The sequence below is a fragment of the Anas platyrhynchos genome, chromosome 2 (genome assembly GCF_047663525.1).
Source record: "Anas platyrhynchos isolate ZD024472 breed Pekin duck chromosome 2, IASCAAS_PekinDuck_T2T, whole genome shotgun sequence".
Classification (NCBI taxonomy): Eukaryota; Metazoa; Chordata; class Aves; order Anseriformes; family Anatidae; genus Anas; species Anas platyrhynchos.
In genome coordinates, this window is record NC_092588.1 from 125,790,422 (window position 1) to 125,803,459 (window position 13,038).

General features: G+C 43.7%; 1 non-coding gene across 1 annotated transcript; it reads right to left on the bottom strand.

Moving 5' to 3' along the window:
• Window positions 1–10,295: 10,295 nt before the first annotated feature.
• On the bottom strand, window positions 10,296–10,419 carry LOC113842982 (U5 spliceosomal RNA). The gene has a single exon (XR_003495888.3). It is a non-coding gene; the product is annotated as a U5 spliceosomal RNA (small nuclear RNA).
• Window positions 10,420–13,038: the final 2,619 nt, after the last annotated feature.

Below are 13,038 nucleotides of genomic sequence, written 5' to 3' on the forward strand. Positions count from 1 at the left end.
TGGGAGTATTGGTGGATAGTCAGCTGAATATGAGCCAGCAGTGTGCTCAGGTGGCCAAGAAGGCCAACAGCATCCTGGCTTGCATAAGAAGCAGTGTGGCCAGCAGGGCGAGGGAAGTGATTGTCCCCCTGTACTTGGCTCTGGTGAGGCCGCACCTCAAGTACTGTGTTCAGTTTTGGGCCCCTCGCTACAAGAAGGACATCGAGGTGCTCGAGCGAGTCCAGAGAAGGGCAACGAAGCTGGTGAGGGGACTGGAGAACAAGTCCTACGAGGAGCAGCTGAGGGAGCTGGGTTTGTTCAGCTTGGAGAAAAGGAGGCTCAGGGGCGACCTTATCGCTCTCTACAGGTACCTTAAAGGAGGCTGTAGTGAGGTGGGGGTTATTCTGTTCTCCTACGTGCCTGGTGACAGGACGAGGGGGAACAGGCTAAATTTGCACCATGGGTGTTTTAGGTTGAATATTAGGAAGAACTTCCTTACTGAGAGGGTTTTGAGGCATTGGAATGGGCTGCCCAGGGAAGTGGTGGAGTCACCATCCCTGGAGGTCTTTAAAAGATGTGTAGATGTTGAACGTAGCAATATGGTTTAGTGGAGGACCTGTTAGTGTTAGGTCAGAGGTTGGACTCGATGATCTTGAGGTCTCTTCCAACCTAGATAATTCTGTGATTCTTCAGTATAGACAGGCTCTTATCTTTTATTTATGTCATGAACTTAGATAATATATGTATATACACACTTTTTCATTTCTCTTTTACCTATGTCACACACTGATATATTTTGTATATCTACTGCTGTATTTTAACCAAGCAGCATGCCAGGAAAAACAATATTGGTGTATGTTTTCAAGTATAGAAGCAATGATGTGGAAAATTGAGAAACAGAATAAACTCCCAAGTGGTGGGCTGGAATACTTGGAAGTGGTATTAACAAGTATGTCTGCTCAGGAGCTCTCACAATGGGACCATCACCTTGCAGTTAAAGATATGTTAGACAATCATACTAGATTTGCAACATGAAACACAAACTAATAACAAAATCTGAGGATTTACAATCATTCTGCAATTCTGTCCTCTAAAAAACTCTGCATTTCCTTCTCATGTTTGAGAATTGTCATTCCTCAGAACATCCTCCTTATCCAAATTTCTAATGAAAACAAATGGTAACGTGATTTATTGCTGAGCAAGGGTACAAACCAGCCTCCAGGAACATCACTCGTGAAGTAAATATTCACTTATTCATTAGGCAACAGACTGTAATCCAGTGAGGATTTCTCATCCATGTCTGTAAGAAAAACGTAACTATGGATTCATCACCTTCTCCCAGCATTTACCTTCCCTTTCTGTTTTCTTCCCTCTCCTAAATATATATTAACTCTATTTCTCCATCTTCATGCCAATTAGGAAATTCAGATCACCATAGATGATTCCTACACTTCACAGATACACCTGACAATACTTCACTCACAATATTTCCATTAGCTTGTGTCTTAAGAGAATGGCTCGCATTGTCAAAATTGATTTTTAATCAATTGAACTGAGAAAATGAGATTTGGAAAAAAAAAAGACTTTGCACTACCTGTTCAGTTTTGCACTACCTGTTCAGTGGATGACTACTGCATTTATGGACTGGTATTTATGTTCACCTGTGCTGTGCAGGTTTATTGCTTCTTACCATGCACTATTACTGATGAAATAGGTCTGTACAATTTTGTTATTACTTTTTACAGAATAACTAGAAATTCAGAACCCAAATCAATATGAATCTAAGGGGAAAATGGTATTCATACTCCATGGTCATGTGGAATGGGAGGTAAACAAAAAAGAGGGATTAACAGCCTTAAAAGCCAAGTACCTGTAGGCACTATAAGTTACAGAGGTCTCAGTCAGACTCACAGCCTCCAGTACATTACAAAATCATAACACTGCTCTGAGTCGAGCACTATAAAAATACAGCCGATGGGAGAGGAACAGGGAACTGCAGACAAAACATGAGAGAAGTAACAGAGAAGGCAGCAGGGAACACAGATACAGCCCTATGGAAAGAAAGGGGAAAAAGTCAATTGTGAGAGACAGTGGCTGAGAGGATTTTCATCTCATTAATACTTTGTGCACTAATTTCCTGACTTCTGGATGCCAGCATGGACACACAGCAACTAGTGGCCAGACCCTAGGCTCCCTCACTGGCTCTGCGAGGTAAGACCAGTCCCCAAGAGCTGCAGATGAACAGGGAGTGATGGAAATGTTCATTGCATTCTGTCTGCTGGATGTGTCAAAACCCAGCTAGTAGGTGGTGCTGGGAGAAAAGAGAGGACAGACTGCTCCAGAGGCAGGCTGCAGGTCACTGGGGTGAAAGCCAAAAAGACAGTAAGGGCTATTGAAGCCTGGAGCAGTCAGCATAGCCCGAAAGGAGGAAAACTGACAAATCAGTTCTTCATCAATGATGGGAAGTGTCTGAATGAGGAAGAACCAGGCAGAAGGAAACCTTTGGGAAGACTCAGCAGAGAGCTGCAATGAGGCAGGCAAGCTTCCCACCTCAGGAGATAAGGGCAACTAAATCTGCAAGAACAAAGGAGGAACAGTTTGGGTGGAAAAGGCCAGAAAAGTAGTAATGTTCTCCTGTCCACCCATCATGAGAGAGAAGAAAAATCAGGCTCAATTTTTTCTGGGTTGACATGAATGTGTGATGTCAAGGGAGAGATGAGGCTCCAGGTGCTACCCAGATGTGCACCCCATCAGCCATGTGCACACGGGCTCTGGCTTCAGGGGCTCTGGCTGGGAATGCAAGAGCAAATATCTACAGGGATTCTCGCATATCAGGTTCACATTTCAGATCAGGTTCTTCAGCTTCTTTGGCTCTGTAATTACAGGAAAATGTAGTTTTATACACAGCTAAACCAAGAGAAGTAAAACTAATCTCAAATGCACCAATCAGAAATGTATTCCCACCCCTGCAATGCGTAGAAACCATGACCAAGGAAGAAGCCCAGGCCACATAACATAGTACTGCCATTAGCTTGCCATAAGCACGAAAGCCTGAATAACACGTCTTACCTCAGTGAGGTAACTGCTACTCCTTGGTCAGCTGCCACAACCCATCTGACACTATAGCACTATGCAAAGTTGCAGCATTTCTGGGAAGTTACTAAATTTCAACAGCAGAACTGGGAAGTTTCTACTTCTCCATCCCTTGCTTTCTCATGAAGATAAAGCATTCCAACTTAATTCTGCATTTATTTCCACCTTGTTTTTTTTTTGTTTGTTTGTTTGTTTTTTCTCATTTTGTTTGTTTTTTAAATAGCAACAGAGTAATTTTAACCATCAATATCCTGACATGAAACTTTTGCATTGCACTTCTCTCCTTGATTTACTGGCTTAGCTCAGCCTGATGGCTTTACTCCAGCATTAGCAGTTCTTCTGATTTTTATTTCTTATTTCCGTCATGTTCTCTCTGCACAAAACTGTAAATTACTATTTTGAATAGACTGCATCACTTTTGCAGAACAGCTTTAACCCACAACTCCTCTTGAAGTCAGTAGTACTGCTCATTAAATAATGCACCTCTCAGCCAGAGAAGGTATACCATAGCCTGCCCCATTTCATGAGTCAAATCAAAGCTTTCCAAGTAGGATATGCAAACTGATTATCCACTCTGCAAAGTGAGTTTCAGTAGGCATTTAATTTCAGAAGGCATTTAAATCTCCTGAATTTACTTGTTCATTGAACACCCAAATCTGGCTTCAACTATCTTTAATTTCTCTATTAATTTTTTCCAAAAAGTCTGGCTTGCATTTTCTTTCTTTTTTTATGAGATGGCTACATTATTTTTTAGCTATCTGTTCTACATAAATATTTAAATATGGTTCTTTATCTTCTTCCCTTCCAAAAAACATTAAGAAGATAGTTTGGCCCCTGTGTACCAAGTCAATTCCTAGATTCACCATCAAGAGAACTTGCTTTGTCATATTATTTTTCACTGTGTCCCTTTTCTTCCAAATTGTCAAGACTTGAATAAGAATGAGAAGCTATTATGCAGCACAGAATAAAAAGAGATTGCTCTGTAAATTTCTTCAAAATTACAACATTTCATGCAAATCAGCACATTTTAACAAACAGATTTGTTCTTTATCTCCAGTGTGTATAATTTGATTCCCTATTGGCTTGTAAAGTGGATGTTTTTCAGATTAATCTCTCTTGATCTTTTGCCCAGATCATTTCAGTGTACAATAAAGACCACAGCAAAGCTGCAGTGCAGTTTAGGAACCCCGTGAGGTCATGGCTTTCCCCAAAGAGCATAATCCAGATCTCATTTCAGAAACAGCCAAGTAGGATTTACATTTCTGAATGTGCATTATGATGATTCTCTGGGCATTCAAGAAAAGTCCCACAGACTTTTCCAGCAGTGTTTTGTCCCTGTTGTGCTAAAGCACCTTTATTGCCAATATACATAAGCAATCAAGGGAGAAATTTATGGTTTGGGATTATTTGTAGATTTTTTTTTAAACACGTAGTATATATGGAACCAGTGCACACCTTTTATGCCTGAGGAAAGAAAAAGCTCTCCTCACTCTGTTTGTGTTCTGCTTCTTTTCTTCCTGGTGTTTCTCAAGAAGAAACATTCTTCTGTTTGAGTAAGGACAGATGTAGCTACCATCTCAAGAGTACTCTGTGTTTGCATACTTTACTGTGAAAAACGCATCCTGTAGGAAAGATAAAACTCTGGGCTGTGAATCCAATACTCTTCAACCCAGAGGGCATCACCTCTAGCTTGATTTTCAGCTACTTTTCCCCAGATTACAGATTTAAAAAAGAAAAAAGAAAAAAAAAAAAAAAAAAGAAAAAAAAAAAGCAAACCAGTAGCCCATCAATGGCAAATGCCCATACAACACTTAAAAAACAATTCCTTTCTCAACTGCTGTATTTCATGGCATTCATCCTGTACACATCCCTACTCCAAGCCTCATATTTGTGAGCTTTTGTTTGCTTTTCAGAAAAAAGAACTGGGCAAGACAAATCCACATTTTTATTCTTGTTTGATTGTAAAGGTCTGAAACCTTTGAGTTTTCCATTTCCTGAATTATACATTGATGAAATATTTTGACAAGGTCAAATTGAACCATGGTTCATAGGCCATCATAAGTTTGATCTTGATTCCATAGTGAACTCTCAGAAATTAATTTTCTTATCTCCAGACCACAGAAATATGAATTAGCCAGATTCTGGACCATTTATATTACATCAAGATGAATGCTAGCTCATCTTGGTGTAAGATAAATGCTAGATGTAAGATCTGAACAACAGTTTTTCTTCTTTTCCTACTAATACACATAATCTGTTGACCTAGTGTATAGACCATTCCTCATCTTTCACCTGTCAGTTACAGTGTTCTTCAGAGACTCTGTTTGTCATTACTATTGAAAAGTGATTAAAAAAAAATCTCTGGGAAAAAAAAAATCCTGTGCAAAATTCACATTGATTTAACGACTTCATACACATACATTTATCACACAAAAATAAATATTTTACTTATGTCACTACTCAGTTTTAATCAAGACTTCTTTAGGAGACTGAATTAATCAATCCATTTTCTGTAAAACTTTTTTGGCATCTCCTCTCTAATAAAAGTTTAGCATGCCAATACATTAAAACACAGCTGAAGATGCTGTACTTTATTAGGATTAGATGTAGAAAGTTATGCTTAGGCATGGGCTCCCAGGGAACAGTAGGAGAGGGACATTAGGTACCTCCATTAAGACAAGTACAGCGTACCAAGACACAAAAGAGTATGACAGTGTGCCTGTCCAGACACAGAACCGTTGCATAAATTACTCCAGTTAGAAATGCAGAACTCCAAGGCACTTAGCCAAATTATACATGCAGTAACTGCCTGCCACCTATTTACATACAAGTACACAACTGCAAGTTGTTTTGTGTCCTGCTACAAGGGTCCACTGAAAAGAACCAGGCTCCAGCTTTTTTTTTTTTACTCCCTCCCAGTAGATACGTATATACTTTGATGAGAGAACCCCTGAGCTTTGGTTACTCCAGGCTCAAGAGCCCCAGCTCTCTCAGCCCCTCTTCGTATGTCAGATGCTAGTCTCTTCATCATTTTTGTGACCCTTTGCCAGAGTCACATCTATTTTTTAAGACTTGCCCTGATATAAAAGCTGTCTTTAGGAAAAGGTATCGAACTCAAAGTCCAGCCCTCCAGAGTCATCAGCACACTGACAGAACCAAGTTATCAACCCTGAGTTATCCCAAACTATTCTGACAAACCTAATAGTAAAGTTGGCAGGAAAATTAAATTCCCACAGATACTATGAGATTCACCCAATAGCGTACATTCAAAGCATGGATAATCTAAAGTGAACCATGTATGATGTGAGGCTATCCATTACTGCCATAGAAACCATAGTTTCCGCATTGCTTGACACTTCCCTGCACCTGAATAAATTTTCACACTGGACATGGCACTAGCTGGACTGATGGTTAGATTTAGTAAGGGACAGTTACACTGAGTTGTCAAGAAGTCCATTTAGTTCCGTATCATTTCTTTGAAAGTCAGCAGCAGATATTGAAAGAACATGAGAACAGTCTGTGTATGTCCTGGATCTTTCAGAAGATGTCCTTACCACTTCCTGCAATTGGTACTTCAAGACCTTCCTGTTCTTATTATGGTCTTGAGAAACAACGAATAACCACTTCCTGCTCCACAGTACTCGAGGTGAGGCCTCACCAGAGCCAAGTACAGGGGGACAATCACTTCCCTAGACCTGCTGGCCACACTGCTTCTTATACAAGCCAGGATGCTGTTGGCCTTCTTGGCCACCTGAGCACACTGCTGGCTCATATTCAGCCGACTATCAACCATCACACCCAGGTCCTTCTCCGCCTGGCAGCTCTCCAACCACTCCTCCCCCAGCCTGTAGCTCTGCTTGGGGTTATTGTGCCCCAGGTGCAGGACCTGGCACTTGGCCTTGTTGAACTTCATACAGTTGACTTCAGCCCATCGGTGCAGCCTATCCAGATCCTCCTGCAGAGCTTTCCTACCCTCAAGCAGATCGACATACGCACCTAACTTGGTGTCATCTGCGAACTTACTCAATCCCCTCATCCAGATCATCAATACAGATATTAAAGAGGACCGGCCCCAGTACTGAACCCTGGGGAACGCGACTAGTGAATGGCCTCCAACTGGATTTGACTCCATTCACCACGACTCTTTGGGCCCGGCTATCCAGCCAGTTTTTAACCCAACAAAGCATATGCCAGTCCACGCCACGAGCAGACAGTTTCTTGAGGAGAATGCTGTGGGAAACGGTGTCAAAAGCCTTACTGAAGTCAAAGTAAACCACATCCACCTCATCCACCAAGCGCGTCACTTTGTCATAGAAGGAGATCAGGTTCGTCAAGCAGGACCTGCCTTTCATAAACCCATGCTGACTGGGCCTGATCGCCTGCTTGCCCTGCAAGTGCCACGTGATGACACTCAAGATAATCTGCTCCATGAGCTTCCCTGGCACTGAGGTCAAACTGACAGGCCTATAGTTTCCTGGGTCTGCCCTCCAGCCCTTCTTGTAGATGGGCATCACATTTGCTAGCCACCAGTCAACTGGGACCTCCCTCAATAGCCAGGACTGTTGATAAATGATGGTAAGTGGCTTGGCCAGCTCCTCCGCCAGTTCTCTCAGTATCCTCGGGTGGCTCCCATCTGGCCCCATCAACTTGCATACATCCAAGTGCCATAGCAGGTCGCCAACCATTTCCTCATGGATGGTGAGGGCCACATTCTGCTCCCCATCCCCTTCCACCAGCTCAGGGTACTGGGTATCCAGAGAACAACTGGTATTGCTGCTAAAGACTGAGGCACAGTTAAGCACCTCCGCCTTTTCCTCATCTTTTGTAACTAAGTTCCCCTCCGCATCCAGTAAAGGCTGGAGATTCTCCTTAGTCCTCCATTTTGCGTTGATGTATTTATAAAAACGTTTTTTGTTGTCTTTGATGGCAGTAGCCTGATTGAGCTCCAGAGGAGCTTTGGCCTTTCTAATTTTGTCCTTGCACTGCCTCGCAACATCCTTATAGTCCTCCTGAGTGGCCCACCCTCTTTTCCAAAGATTGTAAACCCTCTTTTTTCTCCTAAGCTCAAGCCACAATTCTCTGTTCAGCCAGGCTGGTCTTCTTCCCCGCTGGCTCATCTTTGGGCACGTGGGGACAGACCGCTCCTGCGCCATTAAGATTTCCTTCTTGAAGAGCGCCCAGCCTTCCTGGACTCCTCTGCCCTTCAGAACCGCCTCCAAAGGGACTCTGCCAACCAGTGTCCTGAACAGGTCAAAATCAGCCCTCAGGAAGTCCAATACAGTGGTTTTACTGGTCCCCTTCCTGGCTTCTCCAAGAATGGAGAACTCTACTGTTTCATGGTCACTCTGCCCAAGACAGTTGCCAACCACCACATCTCCCACCAGTCCTTCTCTGTTTGTGAAGAGAAGGTCTAGTGGGGCACGTCCCCTGGTAGGCTCACTAACCAGCTGTGTCAGAAAGTTTGCTTCCATGCTCTCCAGAAGCCTCCTACACTGCTTTCTCTGGGCTGTGTTGTGCTTCCAGGGTATATCTGGGAAGTTGAAGTCCCCCACAAGAATAAGCGCTGACGATTTCGCAACTTTTGTCAGCTGCCTGTAGAACTCCTCCTCAGTCTCCTCATGCTGGTTCAGCGGTCTAGAACAGACCCCCACCAGGATGCTTCCCTTGTTGGCCTTCCCGCTGATCCTAACCCATAGGGACTCCACCTTATCATTCCCAGCCTCAAGTTCCACGACATCCAAACTCTCTCTGATATAGAGAGCCACACCACCACCCCTTCTATGCTGCCTGTCCCTTCTGAAGAGCCTATAGCCAGACATTGCAGCACTCCAGTCATGAGAATGGTCCCACCACGTTTCCGTGATGGCATCCAAGTCGTAGCCTGCCTGCCGCACGATGGCTTCCAGCTCCTTCTCTTTGTTACCCATGCTGTGTGCATTAGTGTAGATGCACTTCATTGCCTTCTCTCCCAGCCTTGTCTTTGTTACTCCTGGAACAGCTCTAACAAGCCTTGTTTCAGCCCTGTCCCCCTTCTTACCTAGTTTAAAGCACTCTCAATGAGCCTAGGATCCGTTTTCCCCTTAGAGATAGGGTCCTGTCTGCAGCCATCAGGCCGGGTGCAGAGTAAAGCGCCCCAAGGTCAAAAATAAACAAATTTCTGTGTTGGCACCAGCCTCTGAGACACGTGTTTATCAGGTGGGCTTTCCGTGTCCTCTCTGTACCCCTCCCTGCCACCACAGGGATGGACGAAAACACCACCTGTACTCCCGCTCCATCCACTAACCATCCCAGTCCCCTAAAGTCCCGTTTGATGGTCTTCAGGCTTCTCTCTTCAGTCTCATCACTGCCAGCCTGGACTATCAAAAGAGGATAACAGTCAGAGGGGCGAACCAGGTTGGGAAGCTTTCTGGCAATGTCCCTCACCCTGGCCCCAGGGAGGCAGCAGACTTCCCTACAGGTAGGGTCAGGCCAACAAATAGGTCCCTCTGTTCCCCTAAGAAGGGAGTCGCCCACAACAATCACCCTTCTTTCTGTCCTGGTGGAGGCAGTCCTGAGGCCTTGTGTCGACTTCCTCGCCCTAGACATCCTCCTGGGCAGACTTTCTACTTCTTCCTCAGCTACCGGTCTCTCAAGCTCCAGGGCCTCAAACCTGTTGTGTAGGGGCACCTGGGAAGGGGGGGCCGATAGGGGGAGGGCGTCACCTGGGATGTCGAGCAGGGACCTGTTTCCATTCCTCCTCAACTCCTAGGTCCCCTGCCTCTGCCCAACAGCAGCAGGGCAGGGGGTCCACCCCCATTTGGGGTGTCTCACTCTGGTACCTGTCCTTCCGGCAGCGCAGGGAGTTGCTCCACAAGTCTACCTCCTGCTCACACTCCCTGATATTCCTCAACCTCTCGGCTTCCTCCTTGAGTTCTGCCATGAGGCGGATCAGGTCATCCACCTGCTCGCACCTCACGCACAGTCTCTCTGCCCCCCGCAGGTGGTAGCAACAGGCTCAGGCACTGCCTGCACCCGGAGACCTGAACTGCTGCATTTTTGAGCGGGCAGTCGGTCTGGGTGTGTACAGACTTCCTGGAGAGCGCACTGTGCCTGGTGTCCACCATCGCAGCTGAGCTAGCGCTAGACCGCCGTTAGAGGAGGTGTTGGTATGGGCGGGGGGTCGCGCTCTGCCCTGCCTGCTCGCCCTGCCTGCGCCAACTGCCGCGCCTCTCCCTTCTGAGGCGCCACGCGCTGTTTGCCCGTCCTGGTCAAAAAATATAAAGCCACGACATTCGTGATTGTTCCTGTCCACAGAAATCTTTAGTAAAAGGCAAAAGATTTATACGATCTCAAGAGAAACCAGCTTATGTAAGAGTAATTTTCTAGGTATTGCATATATGGCTTTTCTTCACATGCAGTACTTGGCATTTAGTGACCTTGAGCTTTCTCAACCAGTACTTCTCAACATTGATGATGACCTGAAGGTACTGAATGATTATATTTGGTTGTTCTTATAAAAAATATATCTTGTGAGGTGCTTCAAAGTTATTGTGGCTATATGCATGGCTAGGGATTTACCTGTCTTTCCTCATGAATCTCCAGATAACAACCGCCTCTTTATCACAGCCTCTGCTAGATGGCAGAGACCACCATGGGATTTAGGATGCTGTGGTTCAAACCAGAAATCACACAATACCCATACATCTGAATGCAAATTAGAGGGAGTCCGACTTGGCAGACATCAGTCTGATATGGCCTGTCCCAGTCCCTGTGTGGGACGTTCCTCAGCCAGCTCTAAGGACCAAGTCCGTGTGTGTCTTTTCACAAACACTGACCTACCGAAAAAATAGACTGAATTAAATAGAGGAACATAAATATTCTTCTGGTACTGCAGCAGCAATTTATATCCTGAATGTTTTCATACTTCTTGTGGGAAGTTAAAAATACATTTATTTCACCATTTTTTAAAGTATTCTGTATTTTCTGGAGCTCAGCAGACCTTTATTAATCTGATACTACGTTATCCTGCCCAACAAATTCACCGAGAACATGCTGTGTTTAATCAAGGATTTTCACAAAGAGGCTCTGGGAATACAGCTTCAGCTTTTTTTTTACAGGCAGACATTTCAAAATCAGACATGCACATGCATACTCTCATACGAGCATGCACATAAACACAGCCATCACTGCGTAACTACAGTGCTATATATATGTAGCTATATAACAAGTATGACAAACTTCAGTATTTAAAAACACATTTTTCTCTGCTCAGTTTTTCTGAGATCCCATGCAATTTTGTTTATATGAAAATCTGCTAAGGAAACCGGCAAGAAATTTCCCCCTAGAGCTATAATGAAAAAAAAAATTATCTGCATATGGGGAATTCATGTTTTTGAGAGCTCATAAAAAAGCACAACATTTACTCCTGTACTCCATAATGATTAGTCTTGCTTTAATTTTTTACCCAAGCTTTAAAAAATGGTTCTGATATTTTACCTCAATAATGTGTTGAATAATCTGCCACATGGGAACTAGCATGAACTCACGCTTTATTGGGGAGGTGAAATTTTATCATGCTTCTCCCACCTTTAGAAAATTCTGTGTTGTAAAACCTGGCATTGAACACATTAGTGTATATTCCAAATTTTGTATACACCCGGAAAGCTTACCTAAGACAAAGGAAAGCAGGTAGGTTTTTAAACAGAAACTACTTCCAGAGCAAAATCTAACAGGTCTGCACAGCTGGAATAGGTTTGAGCCCTGGCTCTAAAGTATTTTGGAGAGCTTTTCTCTTTCCATATGGCCTCTAAGATCAGAAATTCTTTGGAGTTGATCTCAACTTCCAAGCTTAGATCCCTGAAATACCAGCACAGAGGATGAGTTCTAATAGCAAGAATTGTCATCCACAGATTCCATAGGACTCTTCTGAGATAAATATATATGTATATATAGATACATGTATATATCCATGAATATGTGAAAGGTATAATCAGAATGGAATTTGTGGCTACTGCAGTGGTTTGCATCACTGAGTTGGTTGTCTATGGCCAGAGCCGTAAAATCTATGCTTGTACACAAGCAGCTTTCTTCAGACAAATGTCTTTCATCATTTACTCTATGTCCCTGAGCATTCTGCATCACTTAGTGTCTTTTGTAATGTATTTGTTTACTATTCAGTAAACCTCTTACACTGCTTTCCTGTCAGAACAGCTAGAGCTCTCCAGATTGTTTTGTGGCTCACGTGGCAAAAGCAGCTCTTTTGAAGCTTACAAAATTTCATGATGCAACTATGCAACCTGTATTAACACTGCTGGGAGGCTCTTGTCTTTGTTCAAGGAAAAAATACATCCCCCCATTAATGTACATTTTATTCCCTCTGAACACATCTCACTATACAATATAAAGCTGTGAAACCTGGAATCTATAAGACTACAAACCCATATCACTCTTTCCATTTGCACACACTCACTCAATTTTCCCAGTCTGCCATCTTCTGTGCTAGCCCCTCTAGCTATCAAGGACAAAAGATAGGGCCTTTTGTGTTTCACCATCTCCCCAGATAAATTACTCCTCCTTAAAATACAACAACAAAGAAACCAGCATCTTTAAGGAAGGTGTTTCTTCAGAAAACATTGCAGAAATCATTAGTAGTGTCAGGGCTTGTATGTGCAGTCAGCCTTCAAGCTGGGTCAAAACCAGCAGTGTTTAAGTGGTTGGGCTCCTTTCTATAAAAAATGTTGGCTTTCCAGCAGTCAAAAGTTTTACATTTCAGATCTACAGGGCTTCTCAAGAACTTCAGCTTAGGTGCCCAGTGCTGCTCCTACTCTTCTTTACAAACAGCGTCCTCTGGTCAAATTAACACTCCAGACAAACACAGCTCCCCCATGACATCCCCATGGCCAAGGTGCTCCATGGCAAATACAGTCCTGGTTACATCCACCTCCAGAGAAGACCCTGGAGCACTATAAACCAGGTGAAATATAAATT